General features: G+C 34.8%; 1 protein-coding gene across 4 annotated transcripts in view; it reads left to right on the top strand.

The window, feature by feature from the left end:
• Nucleotides 1–17,277, top strand: part of TENM4 (teneurin transmembrane protein 4) — a 1,535,416-nt gene that overhangs the window by 334,473 nt on the left and 1,183,666 nt on the right. For all 4 annotated transcript variants that reach the window (XM_088159254.1, XM_088159253.1, XM_088159247.1 and 1 more), the window contains one exon: nt 5,265–5,352. The gene's annotated coding sequence lies outside the window, so the exon portion shown is untranslated. The remainder of the gene's footprint in view (nt 1–5,264; nt 5,353–17,277) is intronic.

Raw genomic sequence — 17,277 nt, 5'->3', positions numbered from 1 at the left:
CAGAGTGACAGATTCCCTCTGCAAAACCAGTACACTTTTAAATTGTGCCTATATCCATTTTGCAATTATTCTGTTTGAAAACTTGTTTTACATATGATGACTTTCATATCCACGTCTCTGAAGAACACCTGTGCTGTAGTGAAAACAAGGCAAAAAAACCATTTTCTTTCTCAGAAATTAAATTGTTTTTCTTAACACTTTTTTTTTGGATTGTTACAGTAAACACATATTTAGCTTTTTGTCTTGCTGCTGCTAAAGGTCTGCTCCATGCACTGGTTAAAGAACTGCAGTTCCTTAAATCAAGACTCATCCCATCCCTGCTATTTGAGCTCCTTGATCACCAGAGGTGATCAGGCAATCTCACTTGGAAATGCTTGTACTTCAAAACAACTAGTCAGCTCCATGCTTCATAACTTCTGTTTATTGCCATTGCAAGGCAGCTGCATCTTTTAGACTCCTCATTGACTGGGTCAGAAAGATTTCAAGTTGTAAGGAAAATACATTCATTTAATGATTAATGAGGTAAAAAGGTTTCAACTAAATTACTAAGAAACATTACAGAGCAGGCTAAAGTTGAGAACTGTGCTTGAATTGCTGTCTTAGGTCATTAAGTATATTTTTCTGTGTTAAAAACTCAGAAGTTATTAAACATGTTTGTGGAAGCAAGAAATTGGGCCATTAAAATTTTTCCTTTCCCACAAAATAAAAAAGTAGTTTCAAGGCTTAGAGAGTTTTTGAGATGATATTTGGGGCAGTTAATAGCTGAAACAAAAGCAGGATCTTAGACATCACTTTAATATATGGATAACTTATAAAGGCAGGTTTTCCTTTTTGAACTACTATGGGTAGGAGTCATTAGCAGATGAATGGATTTGCTGAACAAAATCTTTACTCCACCCTCCATTCTTCTTCATGTTAAAGATCTGGATTGTTCCTAGACTGTCCCATCACCCTCTTTCCATTCCCCTTTTCCACTCCAAAACATACCGATTCTAGTTTGCACGGAAAGTATTTGATTTATGAAGCAGAATTAGTTTTTGCCACCATCCTTAGCTTTTTTTTTCTTTTACTGAACAAGATTGGCTGTCCAGACCTACGTGTCAAGACAACTGAAACTGCCTCCCATGGAAATCATTGGGAGTGAGCAGAAGAATCAACTGAAGGTTCAGTTCTGATCTTAATATAGAAATGTATCATTGTTGATGAAGTTAATTATTGCTTCCAAAAACTATGGAATTAATCCAAGATTTGTACATGCAAGAAACATCAGCTTCTTGTAACTGAGACTCACTCTTATAATTGGCATAGAGAGTAAATCACACTTTCATAACTGTGTCTAAAAGTTTAGAGAAGTCCTAATTACCTCATCTTTTCACTTTTCCATTTATTATCTCTATCAGAGCAGGGAAAATGGCACCTGAGAACATAAGTTTCTGATCTTGTTCACACTGAAGTGTTTTTGAAAGCAGTGAAGAAATTTAGATAAAAATCTATTACACATGGTTGGAAATCCAGAAGGATGGAGCTCATAGGAGACCTCTGTAAAATTACTGATTTTAGCTCAGATGACTTATCAGGTGCTCAGAGGTAAGGATTATTAGCAGTATCAGTTACAAATGCTAACTTTTCATGAAATTTTAGTGGACTGGCAAAGTCTGATTCTACCATATTGGTGATTAATTTAAAAAAACATAAAATTACTTTTCTATTTTACGTAGATACCTAATGCCTGCATAGATGCTTACACTGGTTCTTTGGATGCATATATGGATTAATACTCAAATGTATTGTTGATATTTTCTTGTTGGAAGGTGAAACTCTTAAGATAATAAGGTCTATATGTGCTGAGACACTGAAAAATGACACAACACCAGGCCCACCTTCTAGTCATGTCCATAACACCACCACAGGTTAGCCTGATGTATTGTGAAGGTTAGAACTCTGGAAATTATTTCAATATTTGTAAACTGTGTTTGATTACAGAAGGAAGGCAAAGCCTCAAAAAAAAAGTTAAAATCTGATAAAATTTAGACAGATTTTTGTGATATTTTATTTTATACTAGAATATAAAGTTTTAAAGAATGTGGGGATATGTCTATTTGTTCCCATTAAGGAACTTACACAGAAGTCAGAATACTTCTGGTGTGAAACATCAAATGGAAATTGAGGTTTCTTTAATCATTAAAATCAATTTTCTTAAAAAATACCTACTGTTGTACTTCTCTAGGAAGGCTCCATGAAATCAATAGAGAGAGCCCTCCTAATGGAAGTGGCCTTTGCAGCATGCTTGGTTAATAGTTTTTTCCTTGTATAAGGAACATCATCATCATCATCTCTGGCATTTGTACATTTATCGCGGTCAATAAAAGAAACAAATCTATTTTAATTTATTTTCACTCAATTTCACTACATGTATCTTAGTGTTAACAGGTTCTAAAAGTAAATGTATTCAATTATAATATTTCACTGGTTGTATAACAAAGGACAATGTTGTTTTAAAAGTGTATTTATGGGCACTATATTGACTTTTCTATATCAATCAGAGGCACTAGGATCAACTGCAGACCAAATTTCTCTGCTCCAACTGACAGAAGAATGTAATTCTTGTCTAGAAATATCTGTATTATCTGCATATACTCTAGGGTAGCTAACAGAATTTCATTCCATCTGCCTGTTCTCTGTACAACATTTGCGTAGAACTGATGTAAATATTTAATGCTTCTAAGAATGCAGTATAATATTCAAGAACTTGACTATGTCCAGTTGCATTAATGGATTCAAATCCCACATGTCCATGGTTGACTGTGTATTCATAGAAGAGAAAAAGGCACTGAGATATTGTGTTCCTGCAGATGGGTTAGCCTGGCTTCGTGCACTGACAAGATTAATTGCAGACCTCTGAACCTGATATGTTTTCTTAATATCTGACATGGCTCTTACTTTCTTCATTCAGGCTGAAATATGTGGCTTGCTCTTGCATAATTCAACACCAGTCTTCTCTGTGTGTGGCACTGTTTTTAGTCATTGTAAGTGCCTGCAAATTACTAAAGTCAATGATATGATGCACAGCAGTTTGCTTAGAGTTATTTTAATGATTATGGAAAGAAAGAAAATAAGCTTTTTTTCCAAACTGTCAGAACACTGCAGAAGAGACAGCAGTCATAATTTCTATAATAGTACAAAACAATTTTTCAAGGTTTTTTTTTGTTTGTTTTTTGGTTTTTTTTTTGTGCATGTCTTCTTTACTCAGTGGGAAATAATACAACATGTAGATTCCACTCTCTAGTGTGGCCCAAGTTCACTTTATATCTGCTAATCGAAATGTTCCAATATTTCTTCTGGAAGCTGATACTTTATATATTTTTTTTTTCCAGATAGTATGCTGACTGAATATGTTAGGTGACAAAAACCACACGTATTTAAAAACAGCCTATTACATAATATATTAAAACACACTGCAAAACTAATTCTCCTTAATTGGGACTATTCCAATACTCTACAATGGTAAAAGAGCATGGAAAAGAAGAAAACCCAAACTTTGCTTACATGAAATATATCCAGCTTTATTAGCCTATAAAATAAGAAATACAAGTGTTCATGAAGGCATAAGGCCTAAATTTATCCTCTCTAATGGAAGGTTTATATTGAAAGTACTGAAGACATACGGAGGCAGAGTAGCTATAGGATCTCTATATAGTAAAACCAAGAGGCAGGTGTGGATGAGAAGCCAGCAGGCCAACCAATGACATGGAGCACGTGGTGGAAATGTGGGGAAAATAAACTTTATTTTGAAAAAGAGGTCTCATTTGGGAAACTTTGATTGAACTTGGGTACTGTTTCATCAGTCCCATATAGTGATGATTCAGTTTATAAAGCTTAAAACAATTTTACTGCTTGTTCTCTAATTTCTGATGTGCTTCAGTACCTGATCTCATTTTTCTCTTAATCCTGTGATGCTGTCAAATTAGTCAGATAGTGTGTGCTTTCTGTGATGGCACAATGTGCATAACATAAATGAATAATTCTTGAAAAATGTAGAGTTGTGTCCTGAAAAAGAAACTGGGTTGGAAAGAATTTCAAGGTGGCACCTGCTCTGAAACTGGACTTGATGACCTCCAGAGGTCTCCCTCAACCTCAAGTATTCTGTGACTGCAATTCTGGGTTTGCAGAGTTATTCCAAGAGCATTGAAGACTCCTAGGCAGACAATGATATGTTGAAAGTAGTGGAATTTTGATAATGTCAGTGACCATTCATCAAAATATCGGGGGTATCCCTACCCCCATGACTGTTCTAAAAAATCCAAAAAGAAATGCCTTGCTTGTATTTGTCATGAATGCAAAGTTCTTAGTAAATCTTAATTACAGTTATTTGAAGTTTAATTAGAATGCTTAGTGGTTTGGTATCAGTAGATTCATATTTAATGCTGGTTGTTATTTCTATGACAACTTTCCTCTTTAAGAAAATCTAAAATAAAGTCCTCTGATGAAATGTGTCAATTCTCATGGAAGGTTTCTTTAGTCTTGAACTGAACTTGCATGTACATTTGTAACAGACACACGAATGAACTGCTGAATTTCAGCCTAGAGTAATCAACTCCCTGTTGAAAAGCTTCACATGTCCATGACCAGTGTTGAAGTCTCAGATGTGAATCAAAGAGAAAACATGAGTCCCCTATATTAGTTTAACCATTGCAGAGCTCTATTCACTTTGGTTTTTTTCTTTCTAGACTCACCATATTTTGTTTTAAAGTAATAAAATCAGATTATTAGGGTTTTTTTTAATCCAGTTCCCTTGTATCTATAGTTGGGTATATCCTGATATAAGAGTGAGAAATCATCTTCACAGATTACAGTGAAGGAGAAGACATTTGATTTATATAAAAATGACATTAAGAATTCAGAATATTACACCTCAAAATTATGACATGGCATGTACAAATACGTTTTTGATAATTAAAGATATTATAATGTGTTAATTGAATTATTCCTCTTTCTTTAGATCCTGTAAGCAAAAATAATAACAGTAATTTAATGACAAGCTTAAAACTTGATATTAATATTTTACCCGTGTTAAAATGTAAGTTTTCTCTCCATTTATTAGTTATGTAGATGTAACATATCAAAGCAATATATGCTTTGTAGACATCTGTGTAGAGATGGCAGATGAACACAATGTTCTAGATTCCAGTTTGGGTTATTTTATGCTATTACAGTTTGAACATGATAGATTCCTTTTTCATATGATTTATAACTTGTCATTACAGGATGCTGTAGTCCTCCAGACAACATTAATCTATTGATGATTGTGAAGTGAAGACGTGATTGATGCAGTACCAGAAACTGGTGACATAGGTAAGCCCTTTTTTTCTTTTCAAACCTATCTTACTGAAACGCACTGCTATACCTAGACTGGGATCACAAAACTATCCTGACTTCTGAGGCACAGAATGCAAAATTCATCGAGACTAATTTGTTTTAATTTTTATTTTCCAGATAGCAAAAATATGTGGGTTTATAACTTTTACCAAATGATTTTAGCAATTTTTGGGTTGTTATCTCTAATCTACCTTGGGTTAATTTCTCTTTTATATTTATATTTTCTCTTTTATATTTCTTACTGAAATGGATAGCAACATATCTCCTTCCACTTCTCTCAAGGGTTTTGTGTGGAATAGATTTCTGCAGTTGCACAGAACTTTTGGAAAGGTACCAATGAAGTGATTGTCTTCTCTTGTTCTAAAATCAGCAGTAGGAGTGACACTTAGGGATTCAATGGCATGACTAAGACTCTACTTTTAAATTCTTGAGTATTATGTTTCTACCTCTCAAATGCTGTTTGGGTCACTAATAAACTTTTATGCTGTTTCTCCTGGAAAATACCCTTTATATCCTCCACAGTCAGATAAATGCTTCTTAACTGATTTCTGCAGAGGGCAGAAGAAAAGCACTAAATGTAAATCCAAAGAGATGCATTTCATCTACAATTGTCATGCTCTGATCTGGTTCAGCATTTTAAGACTCTTCAGAGATACTCTATGAAAAGTTAAAAGGATCACTTCATGTGATTTGACTGCACTGAGATTTTAACTTACTCCACAGTGTAATGGACAAAAAACCATTTACCTGTTCAAAACATGACCTGATTCACTGACAGAATTGCTACACAACATGACCTGATTCACTGACAGAATTGCTACACAACTCTAAGCTCTATAGATGGCATAATCTTAAATTATGGACATAGCATAAAAGACAAAACTGGGAGCAGGGCAAGTTTATTGGCATGTAAAGCTGCTATTAGAAAGATTAGGAGCCTACAGAGGGACAAAAAGATGAAATCAACACCATTTAGGAAAACAGTTTGAAAGGCATCCCATGAGCTAAGGTAAGATGTGTAACTGTATACTGTTCCCATTCTCCTGTCCATTGCCTTGTTGGGATCCTGATCACTCCTAGGACCACACAGCTGCAGCTCTCAAATTTTTACTGATGCTTTCAGTCTCTGTCTGGGACATGCAGAAATATTGTCAGCCTAACTGTTGTTATCATTTATGTGGCAGGCTTGCCTTGGCTGGACACCAGGTGCACACCAACACCACTCTATCGCTCTAGGTCCTCACATTAATTTATTTCCAATCAAATCAGAGCAAGATAATGGCCAGTGTCAGTCTGTTCTCTGCCAGCTGGCATTGGCTCTCTCTGACAACAGAAGCCACCCCTGTAGACTCCTGGTATGAAAATCCTGTTGTGTAACCCTATTACAGAATATCAATAACTCTTTAATGACTGCCTTCACAGTTGTTGCAATTGTATATTTATTAACTTCTGAATTTCGAATAACATCTTTCAGTGATATTCTTCAAACATAATAAGGTCATATTCCTATGGATCCTGATCAAGTTAATGGGTGGAGGGAGACACCTATGTGAATGGGACATGTTTCAGACCAGGAGCCTAATTTTGAACATTGACCTTTGAAGATGTTGACCTTTCTTTATTGACTACAATTAAACTCAGGGCTCTTAAGCCTCATGGAGCTAAAGCAAACCTTTATGACTATATCCTCCTCTCATGCCTTTTTTTCTTTGTGTTTTGTTTTTATGCTAATTTCTAGACCAACAAATATCAGACACAGAGTGTTTGATTTGTAGTGATGACTTTGGCATTGCAAATGGTGGTTATAGAATGTGGCAAAATCTAGAAACTTGTAACTGCAATTTCAGACCTGACACATCAGTATCTTTAGGAAGGAGGCTGTTGTACATGAAACACATTCCAGCATAATACAAAGTACTGCAGTCTTATCCTATGCATTTCTCCTACCAAATGAAGTGTTGCCATTAATAGACCTTGAGGGACCAAGGACCTGTAGCTTCCAGAAGAATTTTGTAGCAGATATTTGGCAATCTTTGCCCTGCTTTGGCTGAAGATTTTATGCTCTCGTCTTCAGAGGGGAAACCTTAATCAGAAGTAACTGATATCTCACAAAATATGCAGTATAATGTGTTTGCTCAAATTTTTGATATTAGCAGCTGGGAAACTAAGTATTTGAGTCTTGGATATGCTGCTGAGATTTTGTTTTTGTGTTAATGATTTTTTCTCATTCTTTAAAACATAATTTTATTTGCTCAATCTTCAGAGCTTAGGTTAAGTGTTCTGTGTTCATTCTCAACTCTTTCTCTGCTATGTGAAGTCAAGTTCTTGGTAGCACCATCTGCCCATGAGAAGAAGCATCAACAAAATAATGGGTTGGAGATGCAGCATTCCAGTGTTTTCCAGTATGACTAATATGGGAATGAGGACACATTCAGTTTCCAGTTAGTTTTCTTTAAGATTTTTGAAATTTTCTCTATTTCTCTTAGTTAAAGCAAAGAATTTGGAATTCACCTAGGTTGTTTGATTTTTTTTTTTTTCTGAGAATGTAAAAGTGTGTTGAAATGGAAAAGTACAACTATCTTCCATTATTTAGACCAATATGATAAACATGATCCAGAAAGATCTAACCAGCATTGCATTTTTCTATTTAAATTATTATTTTTGACCATTCCTATAAAAGTATCAAAATGATTCTTCAGATTTTAAATCAGACAAATATTGGCATCAGTATTTAATAACTTTCAGGCCATTATCTCAGGCTCATGAGTATACATATTCTCATATCACCTTGTGTGCTGAAAGGTTTGTTTGGTTTTTTTTTAATTGACTCAAATATTTTGTGTATTTTGTCAGTTAACTAAGGTTGGTTCTTATTCATAAATTACATAGGTTGATATATTTGGTGGAAAAAGTCAGTCTTAGCACGTAAATCATATAATCTTTGAGTGGATTTGATTAGAAGTTACCCATACATGCTATTTGATCTTAACCACTCCAAATGAGGTCAATTTTAAATTAGAAATGTCTTCAAAAGGAAGGAAGGAGCAAATTGTTACCTATTTTTTTTCTTCTTTTTGGATTGTTGGTTGTGGGGTTTTCTTAAAAAATACTAAAACATGCTCTGAATTTTGCAGATTTTTTTTTTAAGATATAATTTAAATTCAGAAAAATTGCTTTTAAATATAAAATCAATTGTGTTCTAGGACCCACTTAGTTCTGAAATCAGAGTTTAGAAATTCTAATGCTTTTCTATGTATTTAGAAAATCTCTTTCTTGACTTTTCACATGCAAAAAGAAAAACACCCTAGAACTAGGCATGAGTGAGTCATTTAACTCCATTGCATCTTGAATATGAAAAATGGGCAACAGGATAAGTACCTGAAATGAACTTGAAAAATTAACAAGTAAAATGTGCAAAGGAAGTGTTTGGACTTTTTTTTTTACAAATTACTTCATGTCTCTGCTAAAGACAGGAAAGCAGAAATATATTCTTTTCTTTAACGCAAATAACTTGACATTTTGACAGCCAGAGAAGCCAGTCATTCCTAATGAAGCCATTGATCAGTACCTCTTCAGCATTTAGTACTTCAAAACTTTTATCTGCAGTCAAGGAACATATTTCTAACTAGAAAACTTAACAGAGAGGAAATGTTTTCCCCAATGTGATCGAAGACAGTACTGTGAAATTTGCCTTGAGAAAACATAGAAAATTCCTAAAACTGTGAATGAATTTATAAATTAAAATATGTCAGAAAAGGTGCTTTTATCAAATCATATGTCCATCTTAAACAGCACAAGATGAACAAACCCCAGCATTCCTCTTTTTCTCCAGGTGTGACAGTATAGTAATAACTCTCTGTCTTGGCATCATGTTGTTCCTAATATGGAGAGAACTTTTGGGTCAATACAGATGTTCCATCCTTCCATGCTCCTTGCCTTCGTGTAGTAATTTGCTCATGGTTGTGCCTGGGCTCCCATCTGCTTGTAAAATAAATTGTCACTATGATCATGGTACAGAAACCTGGAAACAAAGGTGAAAGAGTAATGCAAGAAAAAGGACAATTTATCTTATTAAAAACTTTACTAGTTACTGTTTCTGTATAAGCCAGCAGTTCCTAGATAATTTGTATTTTCACAGTGAATGGTATCTTAAGAGGTCTTTTGGTGCCTTTCAGGGTTGTGACCAACAGATTTTTCTTGGAAGTAAGACCTTTGCTGGAAGTAATATCCCAAGTACTGTGAATTCTCAGAAGATCAGTATTGATAATCTTTTGGTTTTAGTCATTCACATTGAACTTGTCAACTTATTCCTGAGGACTATAGTCATCCCCTATGCACCACTGACAAAAAAAAAAAAAAAAGAGGTGCAAATACAATCAGAAGCTTGGATTTATGACTAAAAACATATTGTGGTTTTTTGTTGTAGGATAAAAAGGAGGGTTTAGCTGTACTAATTATTAAATTCCCATTACAAAATGCAATGTCTGGGCTTCCAACTAGTTTCTTATATCTAGGATGGGAAAGATTTTATTAGTTGTAAATGAAAGAAAACAAATTGGTGTAATATGTGCACTATATGCTGATGCAGTCAAACTCTTTTACTACCAATTAACATGTTGAAACAAAATAATTTGTCAAATTAAAGATTAATCTATTAAGAAAGAAATAGGCAAATTTAGCTCAGTTCCTGATTAGACTTCTGGGTTTATCCTAATATATTCTTACTTTTATCTTTGTTTGTAATTGTGGAATATCATCTGTAACAATCAAAGTTGTAACACAGGCACCTTCAAGCTAAAGGCATGGGTTTCTTTGTCATCATCACTACAGATTAACAAAACTATAGTAAATAAGATATCTTGTACTCAGAGCATCCAGATTATCCACAGGGGCGAGCAGCCCTGATATTAAGAGATGTTCCCTAGGGAGAAGAGTCTTTGATTCAGTGATTATGTTCAATATAGCAAGACTGAATTACTTTAATTGCTAAATAAATTACCAGAGTTAAAGTTATAATGAAAAATTCAGTGTTGAAAATAAGGAGCTGGAATAGCAAAGAAAGAAGTTAGGTGAAGTCAAAGCAAAAGGGAGCAATATTTGAGGTATGTTGAAAAGAATGCCCTGGCTAAGACTTACAATCACGACATGGGATTTGGCAATGTGTTTCGTTTCTAGAAAGAGATTCTAGCAGCTTCACCAGTGGATGTTTGACACTTCTAAGACAACAGATTAAGCCAAAAGTAAAAAACTTTTTGAAAGTTGACATTTATTTAAATGACAATGGTGTTAATTGGGAGGCCTGGAATTAATCCAGTGCTGAAGAGTGGCAACATTACATTACTTTTTTTTCTCCTTATTTTTTGTCTTTTGAGATCTGACAGTAAGTAATAGTGACTCATATATCAGGAAAACTTCTGCTCTTTTCAAGTAGGTAAAAAAAAAGAACAAGGAAGCTGCTTTGTGAATAAAATTAATGTGAATAAAATTAACTTGCATATCGATAAAGCAAGCTGAATGAATGCAAACATATGTAACTAACTTTTAATTACACTTGAGCACTTTACCCTTTGACTCTATGATGTTAGAAAAATTCTCATACAAAGTCACTGCACAGCGACCAGTGATGAGGATGTCCCAAAGGGAGAAATTTCAGGCACTAGACTAAATGTAATATTTTTTTACAGCTTCACTACTCTGATGGAAGTCATGAGCAATATTCATTTTGATGTCGTTGCTATTTTTTATGCTCTATCATTTCCCCCTTACTGTGTCACCATTTGGTTTATGTTTCTTGAATTAGTCAAAGATGAGGCTACAACTACTGAAGCAAAGCTGAAAGTGCATTTTTTTTCATCAGGTATAGTCTCCTCTGCTGCTATGGGGAAAAAATACAAAGCTATTACACTGGAGATTTCTGTTTGTTTTTTTTTTTTTCTGTTTCTTGGGGTTTTTTTAGTTTTACCCTGTTGATTTTTCCATGTCTCAGTTAAAGCTGTGGTCGCATTGTTTCTTTAATACTTTCTTCCTCCATGGAAATGAATTGCAAGGGGGTTTTTCAATTAATAAGGACTGGATTTATTTTATATCAAGAGAGATGTGTTGCATTGCAGAGCAGTACTAACACGTGGCATTACCATAATTTCCCAATTTTTTCTTTGCATTCTTAGATCGAAGATGTTACAGAGGGAATCTGATGCTTATTATCTTCATTCTTAAAAATCAAGAGGAGATATGGGGGGAGCAATAGGGGGATGAAGAAAAATGTAGAAGTGGATTCACATTTGCCTTCTACCTCACAGAGTTTACATGGGTCCAGGGAAATAATATGGACGAAATCTGTTGATACTTTATGATGATTCTGAAGACAAATCTCTAGGGAAACAGATTTCCAGTGCAGAATGCCTGAATTTTAGGTGCTGAGCAATGAGGGAGGATGAAGGACACTGTGGAGGCACCATGTCACAGTGGGAAATGGAAATAATGTCTGCTAACAGATGTGTTCAAGGCTAGGCTGGATGGAGCCCTGAGCAACCTGGTCTAGTGGAAGGTGTCCTTGTCCATGGCAGAGAGGTTGGCACTAGATGATCTTTAAGGTCCCTTCCAATCCAAAGCATTCTAGGTTTCTATGATTCTGTGTCTTTACTGGACAGAAGAACTATATTACTCCTCTTTGCTCTGACAATTCAGAAAAATCCATTTAGTTCCTTAGGTGATACAGGGCAAAAGTGCAGGGGCGTATTTTGAAATCTCTTACTGTTGAAACCATAATTCATTTTTTCTGTCAGATCTACATTCCTTGCAGTCAGCCACCAAGACACAAGGAAATCTAAGAAGAGACATAAAAAAGCCCTCTTCTTGTTTCTTCTAATCACTGTTTATCTTTCTTTTCAATATACAGCACTCATATTATACTGCTTAAATTGACAGCTAACCTCAGAGGAGGGAGACTGTTTTAGGCAGCACCGTTCTGAGCTTGGAGTATCTCTCCAAATGCCTTAGAAAGTAATGAGGTGAAATGGTGACCATGCTGTGATCCTGGGTACAGTGACAGCCATTATCATGCTGCAGTGGAGGAGCAAATAAACATGCTCATCTTTAAATCTTTAGGCTGGTGACAGTCAAAATTCAGTGCTGAATAGTCAAAGCATCAGAGTATTCATGCTAGAAAAAGATATGAACCTGTCCTTTGCAGAAGATCTTACCTTTTGTAAGATGATCAGGGAAACATGAACATCTGTGCTGGGGAAAAAACACCATTATTGCAATCTGTGCTGGGAGATTACTTGTAGTTAGAATAACTAATAGCAGGATGCTGAGTGACTACATGTCATAGCCTTGGTGAGGTGTGTCTGGTTTATGTTCTTGTTTTTTATTGCTTTACTTAAAATATAGTAGGCAAAATAATTGAATTTGTTTAATATCACTGAGTGAGAAACACTTCTTTAGCTGTTTATTTACTTCATTTTTAAACACAGTCATGTGCAACAGAATGAAAGGATTTTAGGAAGAAGTGCATCTATCTCATTTTGTTGTGCATGCTCAAGACATTTGATGCTGGAGCAAATTATCCAACCCATCCTCCCCTATGTCTTTGCAAAAGGGGATGCAGAGCTGAGGTGAACTTGTAAAATAATAATATAGTTCATGTTCATGTGTAGGTTGAGCAAACTAAATACCTTTCTTTTTCTTCTTGGATGATTTTGTGCTGGAAAATGTCAGATCTAATATAATATTCTGATCTATGTGACTCTCACATAAACTTGAGATTATTCCAGAGAAGCCATTAAGCTTGACATAGAGTCCTCTGAGATCATAATTTGGCTCATCTTCAGGTGTTGGGTTTTTCCTGCTCCAAAACTCATATGAATGTCATTGACTTACACAAGATCTCTTGTAATTTCTCCTTGAGCATAAAACTGAGCCTCACAGATATCTTTAGTGGAATATTGGCATGAGAAAGCAAGCTCTTAATCTGTTGCTTATGGCCTCCATATTAAAGGAAGCTTACTAGCAGAAAGACGAGTGGAAGAGCTGCCAAAGCTCTTAATGTGATCTGATTATCCTGTTTTATACAGTCAAATCCCATACTTGCTATGCTTTGCCTATATAAATTCTTCTTTCCCAGTTTTTCTACAGCAACTAGTTGCAATCAGGGAAAGTTAAATTATGTCTATAGGGGAGGCTGAGCGATGTCAGCCACAGAAGTGGCTTCAGCAGACTTGTGGAGACATCACAAATACACACTCCATCCGATGCCAGGTGTGCTGGGTAATGTTCAGGCATAAAGCAGCTCTGGTATGCCTGGGTTACATCTGAGACATTGAACTACATATGTGCATGCATGATTGCCCTCTCTGGGTCTGGATTTTAATATTTAAAATCTGGCAACCATGCTGAGCAGCTTCATGTATTGATTGTCCTATTTGTTTCCATCTGGAAGGAACTCAGGAGGGTAAGCTGGATGAAAAAAGCTTTCTCTAACAGAAAGCAAAAAAAAAAAATTATTGATAATGTTCCATCAAGAAAAGTTTGTATTGAAAATCTATTTTCACTTTTGTTTTGCCAGTAAACCAAATATTTAATTTGCTTTGATCTTGTCTCTGTCTCTTTTTTTTTCTTTTTGTTTTAAAATTGTCATAGGAATAATTATGCTGAAAAGAAAGACAAATTGAAATCCTGCATTGCTTCTAGCATGTCTAATAACTTTTTCAAAAAGAACAGGAAAGTTACCATGAAAAAAAAATTGTCAGCCTTGCTTACCTGTGGAAAATATTTCTCCACAGAAATAATATGGAATTTGAACAGAAAGTTTCAGAATTATTAATAGAAACCATTACTTCTAATTTCAAAAGAGATGAAATTGGTTTGTCTTCACTTCTCTTGGTTTTGTGGTCTCCTTTTTTCTTTCTCTCATTCTTCCTATCTCCCTCTCCTTGGTTATTGGATGCCCAGGGATTAGGAAAAAAAACACCCCATCAACAAACAAGCAAAATCACAAAGCATCAAAAGATTTTGTAAAAGAATATAAAGAAATTTAAATATGGAAAACAAATTGCAAATATTTTTTTTCTGTTGTTATTTCATTCAATGTGCAGGAAAAGCAGAATTTTATTGGTTTGTTTGTAGAGTCTGCATAGGCCAAATTTATTATTTATACCTTGTGTTTGATGATGGAGTAGCCCAACCCAACTGAAATAAAATTTTATTTAAAGGCAGAATTCTTACAAAACTTTCTACAGTAAATAGCAAAATATAATAATCTCTTCAATATTAAACAGCATGATAGCTTCCTATTAATGTATTTATAGTATTGTTATTCTTAATCTTTGGTTATGCAATGCTTTTGGGGAAACAGTATGACCCCAGTGACCAATCTGTTTTCTTTTCTTTTTCCTTAGACTCTTCTTTCTGTATTTAACTGTCTATTTGTCAACTGGTTTTAGCTCCAAATAAGCGCTGAAATATTTTATTTATTTAGCAAACTTTACATGATATTTCCTAGCATCTCAAGTGAAGAAGACGGGTGGCAGTTTCTCCAGAATTTACACTTGTTTTTGTGCCATTCCTACTGCTCTGTAAAAACAGATTTGCAGATAATCCGTATTGGACTCAGATATTTGCAATTTAGGAAGAGAATAGAAGAAAATAAACTGTACACAAACCTTGAAAGTAAACAGCAATATACTGGCTTTTGGAGTATGTCCACCACAACTGCCATGAATGCTGTGAAATCTCCATTGTATCAAAGTTTTGGACAGAATTATTGCTAAAACTATGCAATAGTCTATATAGGAAAATATGAAGGATAATTAATGTTTTCTGGTTTCTTGATGAGCATAAATTTAATATTTCATCACTCAACTCTGCTTGAAATAGGTAGATGGGATTTTTTTGCTATTATCATTTTATATCATTGTTATTATTTTTGACAATATACTATCATCCAACCTACTCACCATAATGTGAGCAGAATTATGATAGATTAAGTCTATTTCGTGCCATTCAGGAATGCAGATCAGCTCTGGAATGGACTCTTTAAATGTTTATAGGTCAGCTGAAAGCTATTAAAGGAATTGCCAGATAAATCTTTTAAAAGTCTGTTTTCATTTATTTACTATATGAGCAAACTTTAATTAGTGGGACTATTTTTCTCTTTCGGGGAAAAAAAAAGACATCAATAATTGACAAAGAATGAATACTCTTACAGATATTTTCAATCCAAGTGGTTCAGCAACTTTCCAGAAAAGGGTTTCTGCTCTCTCTGACATTAGAAGAAAGTCACCTATTTTCATAAATGGCAGTGACCTTATCCCGAGAAATAAAGGCAGCATTTGAAACCCAGACTGACCATTGCTAAGTGTACATCTGCTGAAAGATGATGAAATAAGAAGTCTCTGAAAAAACTTGTGTTAGGCTGAGGTCCAGACAAACACTGAAGATGGGATATAATATCTTAAAAGCCCTTCTGTATCTCATCAATCAGTTTATTTCCATAAGCCATAAGCCATGGGATGGAGGAAAGGGAAAATGTTCCAAATGTCAAACATTTGTCTAGCTTCCACTTGGAGAGGAAATTCAGAGTTACTGTCCCCTTTCACATTTTCAAAATACAAATCTTGGAAGCCTGATTGTGAAGATTTTGGAGCGGATACTGTGTTTAGAAAACACAGGATGAAATCTTATAAAAGCATTTTGATAGCAGAGTTTGTTTCCCCATCCTCCTGTCTTGTTTTGGAGCTGGACTGCATAACTTTTCCTCATTAACATTTTTACTTTGTTTGTTTGTTTGTTTTTTTAAGCTAACTTTCTAGAATGAAAGCGATCACATAATATTTCAGAGTCTTTACTGTGACATTAAACCTTTGAACTACTGTTAAGGAAAGTATTTCCCTAAGGCTAAATATCTGAAAGGTTATTAAAAATTTAATTTCACAAATGGTACCTAGCCTAAAAAATAATAATATCTAAACACTACTTAAAACCTTGATTGTCTAATCTCATAAATCTCATTGCTCCTTACTTTTAAATAAAGCAGAAATTACTATTAAAAATACAGAAATCTAATTTTCATAACAGGATTTCAGAAGAAGCATTGAGATGCTAGGTCCTATATCTTTTATGTCGGTCGAAACTGCACACATATTGTATCTGTGACTACTACAGGGAGTCAGTTTTAAAATTCAGTTCTTTTAAAACAGTTATAAAGAAAGTGTATTTCACCTTTAGGGCATGAACCCACATAGGAGGCCATTAGTGGGAGTACCTGAATAATTCTGAAAAGGGGATATAGGTGTTTCATAAAATGACAGAATGGTTAGGAGCATAAGGGACCATAAAGATCATCTAGTTCCAACTACCCTGCCATGGGCAGGGGCACCTTCTCGTGGGTTTTATCATCCCAGGACTAATTTGAAAAAGACATTCATGTTAGGATTGTAGTGTCCCTTGACTTGCCCCATAGAGGGTAACTTTCCAGTCATTATCTGTAGATTTTTCCTGCTCTCCCTGACATCAGAAAAAGTCTAAAAAAAGCTCCTAGATTCTAGACTGCTGACTTCTTCAATCAATGGAGTACTTTCAGCATAAGTCACAAAGTTCTGTCCTCTAAACCCATACTGCCATACTACCAGGGCTTTTCAATACTGGTCTTAATCGTATGCTAAAAGCCTTCTCTATTTTCAGCAATTTACTTTTATGGATATCACCATAGGTTTATGGCATCAGATTTAGTGTGGCTTTCTTTCCTTTTTCCTTCTTCAAGATTTTTTCCTTGTGCTTTTCTGTGGTTCTTAGCATTATTCTCACTGTAGAGTCATCTGTACTCCATTTCTTAATGTATCACTTAGGAATTTGGGTTTTTTTTTTAAACAACAAACCAAGAAGTGTTGACCTTCCCCAGAA

This window comes from Sturnus vulgaris, chromosome 2 (genome assembly GCF_052056855.1).
Source record: "Sturnus vulgaris isolate bStuVul1 chromosome 2, bStuVul1.hap1, whole genome shotgun sequence".
Lineage (NCBI taxonomy): Eukaryota > Metazoa > Chordata > Aves > Passeriformes > Sturnidae > Sturnus > Sturnus vulgaris.
Note: the sequence above shows the minus strand (reverse complement) of the source record. Positions and strands in the feature narration are given on the sequence as shown.